The 14,686-nt window shown below is 43.2% G+C and overlaps 1 protein-coding gene across 3 annotated transcripts in view; it reads right to left on the bottom strand.

The window, feature by feature from the left end:
* OSBPL10 (oxysterol binding protein like 10) overlaps nucleotides 1–14,686 on the bottom strand; it is a 375,172-nt gene that overhangs the window by 84,643 nt on the left and 275,843 nt on the right. The window lies entirely within an intron of this gene.

Genomic DNA, 14,686 nt, shown 5'->3' with positions numbered 1-14,686 from the left:
CCAGACTGCCAGCAGCGTGGGAGACAGCTCGGAGGGTGCTGGGCGCACAGCCCTCCTGGGATGATGCAGTCCTGGGTGAAATCTACCTGGGTCCATCCACGCAAAGGCACGCCTCTAGAGCTCTGATCACAAGAGGGTTTTAGAACTTTAGAGCTGAAAGGGACCATCGGGGCCACCTGGGTGTATCAGTTTACAGATCTTCGGAAGGTAATAATAAATATACTAAAAGTATAGAAGTCTTGTGACCAACTTTAAGGTCCTTGGACCACGGAAGGTTATCTGAGACAGTGGAAGTGTGTGGCTTTGCCTCAGAGCAAGGTTAATTCCATGCTTTCCTTCCAGCTGCAATCCATCCCTAACTCCCTGGCAGTCCTATTCGAAGTTCAAGAAATAGAAGTGACATCTGGGGCTGGCATTTGTGGGGGTGAGACCAGACCGAAGCCAGTGCCGGCCCACTCCGACCCCAAAATGCTACAAGAGCCCGCGACTTCCTTAACACCGTATGTAGGGTGACAGGAGGAGGAGAAAAACTGGGATTTCTAGAGCCAGCCCTGCTCCATGGCTGAAGCTGTGACAAACCAGTAACCCTGTGTTGTGGCCTGGCTTCAGTTCGTAAGCTATAGACAAGCAGTGTCTCCCTGGACAAATAAGGAAGGAGAAAGGAACTGAAGAACTAGAAAAGGACTTCACTGGTGATCTTGTGAAGCTCATGCCCCTCCTGTTTTACAACTTATCTCGCTAAGCAAGATGATGAGCATAAACTGCATGGTGAACAAATAAACAGTCGAGCTGATACATGGGGGAGCTAAAGCAGCCTGCGCAAGGTCACAGGGTCACAGGTCAGCATCAGAGGCAGGAACCAACTCCTGTTCTCTGGACTCCGGTCCACTGTTCTTTAAGCATCCCTCACAAAAGCCATCCTTAATTTGAAGCAATCGCTCCTGCTTTGTCACTGTCATCCCAGGAGGATCCTTGTTACCATCAAGATGCCACCAGCTGGGAAGAAGCAATACTTCTGTAAGGACTGCTGGACTTGGACACAAAACTCATCCCATGCTTGGGCTTATTTTTCTATTTTCTTTTGAAGGCAAATATCTGCTATTTCCTATCACTCTGTGTAGTCATCTCCTTAAAAAAAAAAAAAAAAAAAAGCTCCCCCATTGCAATCCTACTTACCAAAATCGGTGCCATTACTTCAAAAAGATTTTTAAAAATGTCAACATTAAACATATTACACGCCCAGCCTCTGGCCATGTAAATTATTTTTTGCAGATTACAGAGGTTATACCTAGCCATTCTGGCTCTTAAAACAGTACCTGGGGCATAATAGGAGCTCAATAAGAATTCATTTCTCCTTCAGGTCTTTGCTGAAGAGCTGCCTTCTCAGGAAAGCTTCCTGAACCACATCATTTAAAATCATATGTCCAACCAAAATCCTGGCACTCCTGTGCTCCTTCCCAACTTATTTTTTTCTCCAGAGCGCTTACCATCTTCCAACCCAACTTGTAATTTACTTATCTCTTATGTTCATCTGTACTAGTGTGAAAGCAAGGACTGTTCTATCTGTGCTGTTCACTGATGGATCTGTTTAAAGAATGAACGAACCCCCAGGGTCCCTTTTTTCCCACTGGGGCGCAAGAGAGTCTGTTTACGACACAAAGTCTACACAAATCATTATAGTCTATTAGGACAACATGGCTGAAGATTCAGTAAAAATAATACCTCTATTATCAGTTTAGGTTTGCCAAGAAAATGGTTAAATTTAACATTGAGAAAGATAAAATGTTTTTATATTCTTCGACAGTCAACTCTACGTAGAACTGCTAACGTTTAGGGAGAAGTTGATTTCAAGCTACTTGTTGTAGTCAGCATTTCTGTAAATTCCTACCATAAAATCTTGTCTTAGAAAAATGATGCGTTGAAAGGGAAGAAGCAAATATAATGATGGAATGTAAATGTATTATGTTCTGGACTATTATGGACGATACTATAATGCTTAAGAGAAAAGGTGAGTAAAATGAAGCCATTAACTATGGAATATACTCCTTTTTAATCAACGAAAAGAAGAACTGTATTCCAATTATATAGTATAGGATAAGTACTTGTTATTTCACAAGCATAAAGTATGCAAATCTCAGGTAATAAAAACACAAAAGTGACTTCCAGAATCTTCTACCCTATTACAACAGAGGCAGGTTCCCAGAGATGGAAGGCACGTATCTGCTCTCTAGAAAGTATTCAACAGTGTTTATCGGAGCCTGTTGCCAGCGCCAAGAGGCAGGACAGCCTCCAGCACGGCTGGCACTGAGTGGGAGGGGGCAGGGGTGCCACATGCCCCACAAGTCAAGGCAGAACTTTCCTGCTCAAAATGCCGAGAGCGCTCCCTGAGTGACCCTGTGCTACAGACTCACCAGGGACCAGACACTGGATGGATTTCAGCATCTTTCTTGGTCAACTGAGCACTAAAACGAGCCTAGCACAGCGCGTGACACACGGGAGACGCCAAGAGTCATTTTCTCCCCTTTTCCATGTGACGCAAAACAGAACTTTAGTCTTTAAACACACAGTCGATGCCACCCTTCACTTTCTATTAGCATCATCAGGCTCCAAAAGAAACTGAACGAACCCTGAAAGCAACGCAGGACTCCCAGCCTCAGCGCTTGTATATCACGCTTATCACTGCTTTAACTTTTCTCACACTGGGAGGCACTGATGGAGAACCTTCATCAGACTTGGGAAGAACAAGTTTTAGCTGTTTCCATATCTAATTTTAATGAAGGGCACATATGAGAAGATGTCGCAAAGCTGTACACGACAAAAACACCAACAGCAAGGTCTCAAAGCAGCTCCCTCTGCCCTGCAAGGTTCCCACACCCTCAGCACAAGGGCAAAGCACGGCCAGTGACGGCCACCAGCCTTTGAACAGCTTGAACCACTAATTACATAAGTTTCAAGTCAGAGCTCTAAACACTTCTTCTGAAGCACAACATCAACCACGTGTGGTGTTTAAAAACCAAAAAAAAAAAAAAAAAAAAGCACACACTTCATTTCTTGTGGCGTTTGGCTTCTAAAATCAGGGGTATCGCCACCTTGTTAACACAGGTGCAAAATGGGACCCCCATGAAATTTCAGAGATCCACCCCCTGGGAATGTCAACTCTGAGGTTGTGAAATAGTCTACCTTTAGGTCAAATCCAACTTCACAGGGAAGGAAGAATGCTATGGTCCACTTCTCATAGCACAAACAACGGCACGTGCACTGCAAAATCAAAGCATAGGTTACCGCTAAGAAAGTCAGTGGCTGCAGATTTTATGGTTTTATTTCACTGAAGCTGAAACCAAAGCTGAAGGCAAAGACCAAAACCCAGTGACGTCAGCTCAACAAGATGAGATCCTGCTAAAGAGGGAACTGAGGAGGGGGCAGCAAGGGGGCAGCGGCTACACTTGCTCTCGCCTTGATGGCCTCAGACCGTTCTGACTTGCAAAGCTGGGTGCAGGTTTTGAGAGGCGCCGGAAAGGTCCAGTCCTGACAGGCTAGGCATCCACGAATACCAGCTCCTCGCTCATCCATCCGTCAGTAACCAAAGCAGCAGCGTCACGCTCCGATTTCTTATCCTAATGTCACCAGGGCTGCCCGCCTTGCTCGGCCGAGCCTTCTGGGCTCACAGACTCCCCCGGACCTTCAGTAACTCAATCCCCCTTGCCTGGAAGGAGAACAAACAATTCGATGCCAACTTCAAGGTGGCCTTGGTTTGACATTTCTCCTCAGCCTGCTGGAATTCCAGAGCCCCTTCTAAGTCTCCCGTCTGGGTCAGGGATCAGTCCTTGGCTAACTCAGGCTTCAAAGAGCTTAGAACCAAAACTAACTAACTAGCTAACTAACTAAAACTAACACTTCTCTCTCTCTGTCTCTCTCTGTCTGTCTCTCTCTCTCTCTCTCTCACACACACACACACACACACACACACACACAGAGAGAGAGAGAGCTGACTATCTCCATTAACACAGATTTACTATTCAACTACCCTCACTAGCATTACTTTAAAATTCCAGACTCCCCACCCCAGAAATGGCTTGCCGGCTCCTTACAGACGCTTCCTGAAATATCCTTCAGCTCTTAAATGGAAGCCATCAGCATAACAGTGTGTACCCTAAAATTTGTTAACTGCCTTGTCTCAAAGTCCTCGGCTCGTTTCCACCAATCCTGAGCCGTGGTCTCTTGATCCCAATCCTGTATTGCCAACCAAAGTTCTACTTCTCCTATCCAGACGCTGCCCTCCTGGCTGGGAGACAGTGCCCCATGGAGGTGGCGTTTCCCCCACAGCGTGAGCAATAAAGTCCCTTGGCCTTGTCATCAGAGGGTGGTGGTGACATCTGGAGAGGCAACATCCCCACCTCTACAGCCTTTCTCCACGTTTCTGAGTGTTGGGAACCCGGTTAAGTCCTGGCCTCACCTGAACAATTTCTCCGTCTTGCTGAGTCGCTTCCCTGACTCTCAACCTGCCTCCTGCACTTCCTGGGCTTTGTCTGTTGTTCCAGCTCTTGGCATAACCGGAATGTTAACAAGCCAAGAGTTTCCTTGAAGCAGGGTCCCGGGTCCCTTTGCACCGCTCTCCGTGGTCCCAAGCACAGCCCCCACGGAGGCCAGTCCGAAACATCTCCTGGACTCCCAGATCTCTCCCCAGGCTCATCAGGTGAGCAGACAAAGAAAACCCCATCGAGTGGGCAGATCTTCAAACCCACACTCCTTGACAGGAGTAAGAGAGTTACGGTGACAATAAGGAACAAAGATGAGCAGGAGGAAACAGGGTCCCTCTCCAGGGGTGAGGCTGCCAGCTACACAGATGAGGTTACAGACAAAGAGGAAGAACAAGGTGACAAAACACAGGAAGAGAGTAGAGAAACCAACGTAAGGAACATATTACTCTATACTATAAACCAAGGGAGACCAAAATTCCACATTTTAAAGTATCCAACATCAAAAGAACCTACCGTCTTCTAGGCAGAGGAGTGAATTATGATGGAGTTGCTGTTGCCTGGGCATATGTAAATTTAACCATCTGAAATACAGGCCTTAATCATCTTGTCATCTTTATTGACTTTTTCAAATAAATAGTAACATGGGCAGTTGAATTTTAAATTTAATTTGGAAGCCTAAACTGTAGTGAAAATTTCTTCAGAGATATTGCTCTGAAATTCAACTTTCAATAAAAATTTTAATTGGAAAAAAAAAAAAAAATGGGAAAAAGAAGGAAAGATCTCCCCGAAACTGACCATTAGATCTTTGATGACCTAACTACATGTGTCCGCAAACTTCTATAAAAGGCCGGGGAGTAAATATTTAAGGCTTTGCAAACCACTGGATCTCTGTGGTGACTGCTCAGCCTGGCCCCTGCAGCTGGAAGGCAGGCAGAGTCCCCGTGTAAACATTTGGGTGAGGCTATGCCCACATAAAACTAGCGTTTGACTCATCTCGGTTTGGACGTCAGATAATTCTCTTTTCTCATTCAATGTGTGATTTTATTGGTTCTTGGAGTGACTGGTGATTTTCGACTGTATCCTGGACATTTTGGCTATCACGTTAGGAGATTCCAGGTCCAATTTGAATTTTTTTAGGAGGCGATCACATGTTTAGGTTGAGCACACAAGCCCTAGCCTACTTTTATGGCCCATGGTTTTCAATGACAATCTAATTTCAGACACTTTGTGGTGCTATTTTGATCTGCTTGGTTTATCTCCTGTCCCGGGGTCTCCACTGGTCCCTGCTGGTCTGCCTGAGAGTCCAGACCTTCCACTCAGGGGACAGGTGCCTGTTTTGGCAGGATCCCCTTTACCCTCAGCTCTGGGTGGCGGAGGGGAATCTCAGGCCTGAAGTCATTTTTATGCCTTTGGGCAGAAAAGTGTGCTTTCCTTTCAAGGGTATGTAAGTGCATACATGCTATTTCCACTTCCAAGTTGAAGGCTGCTTCCTAAGCAGATCTAACTAGCCAGATGGAAGAGGGCCAAGCACCAGTCATTCATTTTTTTGGTTATAGAATTTATTCTCTCTTTTAGAAAATTGACAGAAGAGAAGCATCCATCATTTCTACATTTCTACCTACTTTCTGGATTTATACCCACTTTGCTGGACCTCAGGGGGTACGACTGAGGCTGACTGTTACCAGACGACTTACGCGCTGACTCCAGATCTCTCTGTCCACCCCCACCACTGGGAGGCAGGACGGGCTACTGGCATTTTTAGTTCAACATTCTGACATGTAGCCTTTATCATGCGAGACTAGGGGAATAGAAATGAAAGAAAAGAGTGGTTGAAAGGCCAATCCAGAGATGAAGGACATCCATCCTGGTCCCTCCATAGTTTCAGTATGAGAACGTGAGTGTTACCAAGAAGTCTCAGTGCTATTTATACAGCAGCCCATGCCATCCAAGGCAAAAGGCAAAGGCAAAATTCTGAACTGCACACGCACATACTCAGAAACACTTTCTGAAGATATGGGGATGAGCCCCCACATTTCTTAAAAACGGATTCTTTTCTGTCTTACCTTCACCTTTGGCTTTTCTACAATCATTTCCTTGCCACCCCCAGTAATAACTCCACATTGCTCAAATATGAAATGCACATTTTATCTTTACCAACTCCCAAAAGACAAACCCATACTGAAATGTTCAAGAACTATGAGATCATAAACAGAAAAACAAACAACCCAATCAAAAAATGGGCAGAAGACTTAAATAAACATCCCTCCAAAGAAGAAATACAAAGGGCCAATAGGCACATGAAAAGATGCTCAACATCGCTAATTATTAGAGAAATGCAAATCAAAACTACAGTGAGGCACCACACCTCACACCAGTCAGAATGGCCATCATCAAAAAGTCTACAAATAATAGATGTTGGAGAGGGTGTGGAGAAAAGGGAATTCCCTACACTGCTGGTGGGAATGTAAGTTGGTGCAGCCACTGTGGAAAACAGTATGGAGATTTCTCAGAAAACTAATAATAGAGTTACCATATGATCCAGCAATCCCACTCCTGGGCCTATATCCAGACACAAATCTAATTCACAAAGATACATGCACCCTATGTTCATAGCAGCACTATTCACAAAAGCCAAGACATGGAAGCAACCTAAATGTCCACTGACAGAGGAATGGATAAAGAAGATGTTGTACATACATACAACGGAATATTACTCAGCCATGAAAAAGAACAAAATAATGCCATTTGCAGCAACATGGATGTAACTAGAGATGATCATACTAAGTGAAGTAAGTCAGAAAGAGAAAGACAAATACTACATGATATCACTTATATGTGGAATCTAAAATATGACACAAATGAACCTATCTACAAACAGAAACAGACTCACAGACAGACAACAGACTTGTGGTTGCTGGGGGGTGGGGAGGCGGGAGAGGGATGGAGTGGGAGTTTGGGGTTAGCAGATGCAAACTATTATATACAGGATGGATAAACAACAAGGTCCTACTGTATAGCACAGGGAACTATATTCAATATCCTGAGATAAACCATAATGAAAAAGAATATAAAAAAGAATGTGTATGTGTGTGTGTGTATATATATATATATATAACTGAGTCACCTTACTGTACAGCAGAAATTAACATAACACTGTAAATCAACTATACGTTAAAAAAAAAAAAAAGAACTATGAGATCATAGCATTCATGGGCAAAGGAATCTATGGCTGTCAAGTCTGTCTCCTTCATTTTGCAAGCAGGAAATCTGGGTTCAGAGAAGCCAGGAGTCCGTGCTGAGGTCACACACAGCTTCACCTGTAGTGGCAGCCCTCACTCTCCTCCTCAGGGGCGGCTCCACTCCGAGGCATGGTCTGATATACTTCCTCCTCTTTCCTTCTCTTATTCCGGAAGCACAATACCCTTTCTGACGGTGACGTTTCTTCCACTGTCCCTCACCCCACCTTTTCTCACCACCTGGAAACAAGTTGTTTTTGTTATTCTGATTACAAAAGTCTGACTCACACCATCAATCACCATCCCAACAAAATCAGAAAGTAAATACAGTTCTAAAAAAGGAGGTAAAAATTACCTGAAATCCTACTTCTTAGAGATAAGCCCTAACATTCTGGCATTACTCTGACTCTTCCAATTTATACACACACACACACACACGTACACACACACACGTACACACACACAGTATTATTTTATTTAACAGGATATCCCTTATATATAATTGTATAACCTTTACCACTTGAAATGCATCATCTCTTATAGCTGGGAGTTACTTCAAAATACTCCAGTGGTGTTGGTGGGGGAGAGTATGAAATGATACTGGCTTTGGGGATGCTGAAGCTGTTGGTGGTGACATGGAGGTTTAATATTATCTTCTCTAATGTTTTTACGTTTGAAATTTTTCAAAATAATGAGTTTTTTTTTAAATAGGGAGGAAATACATCATTATGGGTTGAATTGTGTCCCTCCAAAATTCATATGTTGACATCCTACACCCTCAGTACCTTTAATGTGACCTTACTTGGAGATAGGATTTTTTTTTTTTTTTTTTTTTTTTGCACAGGGAAATATAGCCTTTATTTTATAATAACTTTAAATGAAGTATAATCTATAAAAATATTGACTCAGGTGTGGTGTACACCTGAAATTAATATAACATTGTAAATCAACTATACCTCAATAAAAAAAAATTATTAGAAAAATACAGGAGTTTCTTGTAGAATTAAAGATGATGAACAACCAACTCTCAGAAAGGACAAGAACAGGGCTGAGATTTGGGGACTCTCCGCAGCAAAAGCCTGAGGATCCCCTCTTTAGGGGCTGCCATGAAGGGTTCCAAACTTGCTGCACATGTGCATGACTCCAATCACATTTTTTCAAATTCTCAGGAAAGAAAGTATGATTGGCTGTTACCGAGGAGTTTCAATCCTTGCTGCAATCAAGGAGAAAGGTTCTTTGCAGAGGTCATCAGTGTAAAATCAGGTCATTAGGGTGGGCCCTAATCCAATATGACTGGTGTCCTTAGAAAACAAGGAAATGAGGACCCAGACACGCACAGAGGGCGGATGAGAGAAGCCGTGGGAGAAGACTGATTTATAAGCCAAGGAGAGAGACCTGGAACAGACCCTCACAGTCCTCAGAAGGCACCAACCTGCCAATGCCTGGACTGAGGGCTTCTAGCATCCAGCACCGGGAGACAAAGTACCAGTCGGTGGTACTTTGTTACCGCAGCCCCAGAAAGCTAATACACACATCACAGACGTCTTTCCACAGATCTCACTGTAGTGGCTGCACCATGGAAGAGCTTTTCACTCCAAGCAAAGTCAACCCTGGCTCTGGAGCAGAAGCTCCTTGCATGCAATGCCACCATCACATCTTCTCATGGAATTTTTGCTAAAGGAAAACTGAGGTGGAGAATGCCTTTTCAGAATGAGGTAACAGAAGATGCTGACACAAACGTTAAAAAGTATTGTTTTTTCACTCCACCTGTCTGTACTGAATGTTAAGTTGGTAATGAGGGGTGCCAGGTACAAAAGGAATCATCTCTTACCCTGTTCTCAACAAAAACACCATAGGCCAACAGAAGGACTTTGAGTAGAAGGTAAGGGGTCAGGAAATCACCGCCTTGTTTCATCCCTCATCGCTCTGTACCTCTGCCTCCCTCGTACAGGCACAGCCCCGGCAGGGTGCTGGATGTGATAAAGGCGCTCACCCTCACCAGCACAAGGCTAGGCCTCCCCGGCACGACGCCCACAACCCGGGCTTTGGTGGAAGTACCACCCACTGCTGGTTTTCATTATAAATATCTCTCTTCTTTTTTTTTTTTTAACAAAAACAATACTTATCACAGAAAAAAACACACACACATAGTAAAATAGAAGAAAAAAATACCCATAACACATCCCAAACTAGAGAAATAAATATTAAAATTTTGGTATACATACTTACAACAGTTTTATGCACAAATATGTACTTTTACTTTTTAAGTGGTTGCACATCATAATACTGCTTTTTTTTTATTCCATATACCATGTTGAATTGTAACAATACTATTTACGATACTGCAGGTCATTCCAGCACATAAATGGGCCACAATTTATTGCCCAATTCTCTATCGCTGGACCTTACAATGAGGTCTAACTTTCTTCTCTGTGACAAATTACAATTCCACAAACTTCTCTGTAGGTAGATCTCAGCATAAATTTGTAATGATTTCCTTAAAATAAACTCCTAGAAGAGGAGTTGCTGAATTTAAGGGTACTTAACATTAATTTTTAAGGCTTTTGAGAAATACTGCCAGCTCACCATCGAAAAAAAATTGTTATCAATTTGTTTTCCTTCAGCAATGTGTGAGCTGTCTTCTTTCTTATTAGCACTCTCTAAAAATCATCTTTTTTTCATAACCAATTTCATAGACAAAAAAACTCAAAAAATGAAAACCAGTATTTTTTTTAAAATTTTAATTCATTACACATGTCCCTGTATACTATGGGGTTAAAAAAGGTTAAGAAATTTCCACATCTAGTAACGAGCAGTAAATAAGCCCTAGAGACCTAATGCACAGTATAATGAATATAGACAATAATATTGTACTATAATCTTCAACCTTGCTAAGTGACTAGAACTTAATTATTCCAACCACTAAAAAGAAGGGATAATTATGTAATGTGACAGAGGTGCTAAATCTCACTACAATGGCAATCCTATTACCCTATGTACATGTATCAAATTAACATGCGGTACACCTTTAATTTACAGAACGTTATATGTCAAATATATTTAACAAAAAAGAAGTTTCCATATCCAGTAAAGAAAATTCAAGCAAATAAGACTAAAGGGAGTTCAGAGAGCACGCTCCCTTCATCAGGGTGGAAGCAGACGTGTGGATAGGGGGGTGGGTGTAAGGCAAGGGACAAGGTGGCCCCAGCGATGGAAGGAAAGCTACACACAGCCCTGGCTGGGAGGGGAGGGATGACCAGGAGAACCAACTGGATTCAGAAAGCTAATGAAGAAGCCATAGCTCTCTCCTAAAAGGTCCAAGAACAAAGAGACAATGGGAAACAATGCCCGAGGTGCCCACACCCTCCTCATGCCAGAGGGAGCATCTACCTGGACCCGGTCCTACTGCCTGCTCTGCCTCCAGGACCCACTGGATAAGGGCAGGACTGTCCACCTTTGCCAAGCTCGCCAAGCAAGGTCCTGTGTCTGATCTGAACCCAGCATCTAAGCTGAAGAGGAAAGCAGAAAGCGGCTCTTGGCTTTCCCATGTTCCTCCTTCTCAACTTCTCCATCTACTTCCGGTACAGCAGTCACACCAGTCACAGCCATTGAGATGAATCATAGAAGCAGGGCCATTTCACCTCCGGACCAAGGGGGAGTCTTACAGTTTACAAAGTGCTACCACACTCATCATCTCTCACTCTCCCAGCTCTGCCCTGCTCCCAAGGCAGGCTGGTCGCTGTGATTCTTGTTTTACATGACCCTGGGGCCCAAATCATAATCCATGCAAGTGGAGATGTGAGGACTGAAGTCCAGTGTCCTGGATCCAAACGTCTCTGCGCCTCTGCCTCACTCCCAGGAGGCACGCAGAACGGCACTGCCCTAGACGATTCGTGATCACAGCACACACACACACGCGCGCACACACACACAGAGATGCTCACCTGGCAAGGCCTTCTGCCTAAAAGGAATTAGATGCAATTCACTCTGAACTGAAAGAGAACAAGTTAGACCACAAAGTCTTCCTGGGTAAAATCCCCAGAAAGAAATCCTGATTCATAAACAAAGCCTGAACAACAAAGGGTAAGGATTTGTCCTGCAAATGGTGTGGAAGTTTCACTCAAGTGTTTAAATATCTCTCAGAAGTCCCCTCATCAGAAACTGTTAAATATACATCATGTATAAAACAAAAACTAAAATGCTGCTTTATTGATCCATGTCAGAAGCCTTCTGGTCAACCTGCCATTTCTCAGCAGATACTGGCTGGTATATCAGGTTTTTATCTCTTGCAGAATGGAACCTTACAAACCAAAGATCAACGAGTATGAAATTAAACCACTTTCCTGAGTCTGCTTTACCTTTATTCACACTCATATTCCACATACATTCTCGGCCTATCTCAGAGAACCTCTAAGTTTCTGGATATGTAATCTCCATTTGGGGAAATTCGAAGGTTGTTCTAAGAATTCCTGGGGAAAAAAAAGCCAATAGACATCTATATCTAACTTCAGGTTGGTAGCACGTACTTATCTCACACTAGGCCGCAGCTCTACCTACTAATGCCTGTTACTCTCTTTCAAAACTTAATCGTTGTTTTTAGTTCAAATATCTATGCAAAGCAGCAGACAAGAACATGACAATATAGTTCTCTTTTCCAGCTAAAATGAATTTCACTAGTGCCAATTATTTTCAGGAAAGAAATGCATCTCCAAAGGATACTTGAAAGAGGGGGACAAAATTGTACAAGAAAGTCACATCTCCAGGCAAATCCTTTACAGCATCTGAGCCTTGGCAAATGAAACTCTGGAGAGACAAATGCATTTATCAGGAATCTGCTTCATTAATCTGAAAGGGAAAATTATGGTAAGGGATAAGCCACCAGTAATTAATATTTATTGTATCCCCACTGGGTAAATGACACTGCAGTCACCATTTTACAGAACAGAGAACACAATTCCTGCACACAGACTGCTTACAATGTAATCCTCGAGGTGCTCAAATACGAGCTAGCATAGTGATATATAATATACAGTGCTTTACAAAAGAGCTAACACCCCTCACAGGTGCCTGCATTGGAAATTGCTTTTGCGTGATGGAAATGAACTGCCCTGGACCCATTCCTACACCTTCTCCACTCTTCCTCATGACTCTGGCATCCACTTTTTAAGGAAGTATAAGAGTGTGTAGTCCATGACCACTATTCACATGAATAAACATGCAAAGGGAATTTATTATAATGATTTCCATACATGTCCATCTCCAGGGCCCAGCCTACTGAGAGAATCAATCAGTTAATCCACGACCACGCACACTGTGAGAAGGGCCCACAGGATCTTAATTCATCAAAAGACTCTATTCACAGGAGATGCCTGACAAACGCTGGATGGATGGGTAGATGGATGGATGGATGGATGGATGGATGGGTGGATGGGTGGGTGGGTGGGTGGATGGGTGGATGAGGAAGAAGGAAGAGAGGGCAGTGAAAGGAAGGGGATGAAGCGGGGTGGGGGGGAGGGAGAAAAGGTAGAAGGAGAGGGGAGGAGGGGAGACTACCGAGAAAGCAAGGGGGGAAGGAAGGACACAGCTCCAAAGTTTTGGGAAGTGCAGACAAGCTGGCAAGGTCCTCTAGCAAGTCCAAGAACTCCCTTCCAATGTCCCTAGTCTGGAGCTGCCACTTCCACTCAAGGAATAAATGATATTTCCTCCTGTAGCCTGTGACCTTAGACCTTCAGCCTTAACTGTTAGTCCTCCCTGGAGGACAGAGGGATGGGATGTTTTAACTGCACATGAGACATCTCCAGGCACACAACAACCCCACGTTTCTTACAGCCTCTAAATTAATCTGTGTGTTCCTAGGAAAAACAAAGCCCTACCTGAATGGGCTCTAGGCTCGACCATGGAATATCTGCTTCCTGATTGTCTTTTTTGTCTTTTTTGTAGTACAGTTGATTTACAGTATTTCAGGTGTACAGCAAAGTGATTCAGTTATACATACATATATATTCTTTTTCAGATTCTTTTCCATTATAGGTCATTACAAGCTACTGAATGTAGTTCCCTGTGTAGGTCTTTGTTGTTTATCTATTTTATATATAGTAGTATATATAATGGTGTATCTGGTAATTCCAAATCCCTAATTTATCCTTCCTCCCACCTTTCCCCTTTGGCAATCATAATTTGTTTTCTATGTCTGTGAGTCTATTTCTGTTTTGTAAATAAGTTCACTTGTATCACTTTTTTAGATTTCACATATAAGTGATATCATACGGTATTTGTCTTTCTCTGTCTGACTTCCTTCAGTTAGTATGATAATCTCTAGGTCCATCCACGTTGCTGCAAATTACATTATTTCGTCCTTTTTATGGCTAAGTAATATTCCATTGTATATATATGTACCACATCTTCTTTATCCATTCATCTGTTAATGGACATTTAGGTTGCTTCCATGTCCTTGCTATAGTGAACAATGCTGCTATGAACACTGGGTTGCATGTACCTTTTCAAATTATAGTTTTCGTCTTTTCTGGATATACACCCAGGAGTGGGATTGCCAGATCATATGGTAACTCTACTTTTAGTTTTCTAAGGAACCTCCACACTGTTCTCCATAGTGGCTGCACCAATTTACATTCCCACCAAAAGTGCATCTCCTGGTTAAGTTTTACTCTTTCTTCAGACTCAGCTTAGACGTTACTTTCACCAGGCAGCCTTCCACCATCTCCCAAAAAGGTCACGATCCCCATCACCCATAGAACACATCATGGTTGTAATTAAGCGACGTGTTATGCTATTACTTGGTTCCTCTCTCTCGCCCTTATGAGCCTCTGAGCTCCATGAGGACAAGGACCATGGCTCTTTTGTTCACTGTTGCTTCTCTAGCATCTAGGACAAGGCCTGGGAAACTGCAGGCAAAAAATACTAGTGGAAAGAAAGAGTGAACGAATAGATGAAGGGGAGCACCCAGGCATCTCT

The sequence above is a fragment of the Eschrichtius robustus genome, chromosome 12 (genome assembly GCF_028021215.1).
Source record: "Eschrichtius robustus isolate mEscRob2 chromosome 12, mEscRob2.pri, whole genome shotgun sequence".
NCBI classification, from domain to species: Eukaryota; Metazoa; Chordata; class Mammalia; order Artiodactyla; family Eschrichtiidae; genus Eschrichtius; species Eschrichtius robustus.
Note: the sequence above shows the minus strand (reverse complement) of the source record. Positions and strands in the feature narration are given on the sequence as shown.